The sequence below is a fragment of the Macadamia integrifolia genome, unplaced genomic scaffold (assembly GCF_013358625.1).
Source record: "Macadamia integrifolia cultivar HAES 741 unplaced genomic scaffold, SCU_Mint_v3 scaffold2159, whole genome shotgun sequence".
Classification (NCBI taxonomy): Eukaryota; Viridiplantae; Streptophyta; class Magnoliopsida; order Proteales; family Proteaceae; genus Macadamia; species Macadamia integrifolia.
The window spans coordinates 42450-43018 of NW_024868547.1; the positions used below are offsets into that span (position 1 = coordinate 42450).

Sequence of the window (569 nt, forward strand, 5' to 3'; positions counted from 1 at the left end):
TAAACAAATGAAACTTTGATTTAATATTAATCATTTTTGTTCCCACATGCATTTTCGCTTCTCTCTCTCTCTCTCTCTCTCTCTCTCTCTCTCTCTCTCATAACGTAAGAGAACAAATGAAACTTTGAATTAATATTATTCATTTATGTTCCCACGTGCATTTGCACGTGTATTTCTTACTAGTATATATATATATATATATATATATAGACATAAATATTTGGGAGAGAGAGATATTCAGAACTCGTCCAGCGCTTAGAACCACAAAATAGAGAGAGTAGCTCATACAAAGTTACAGAAGTAGGAGACTTTTGGATAGAATGGACATACTTCAGAAAAACCATCCATTAGACCATTCATATAATGCATCATCTATTCAATATTAGTCGCCCACGTGGTTTAAATAGTATGTAGTTCCATACTTGTCAACAAGTTTGGTAGAACACTAGATATTGAAATGCAATAGCTGCAAGCGGGTTATGAGCTGCAACTAGTCAATTTCATTTATTAATTAAAAAAAAAATAGTACTACAACATATATAGCTTTACCAAACTAATATATATATATA

General features: G+C 31.3%; 1 long non-coding RNA gene across 1 annotated transcript in view; it reads left to right on the forward strand.

Moving 5' to 3' along the window:
- The window catches only part of LOC122065948, a 13979-nt gene that overhangs the window by 12262 nt on the left and 1148 nt on the right, over positions 1 to 569 (forward strand). The window lies entirely within an intron of this gene.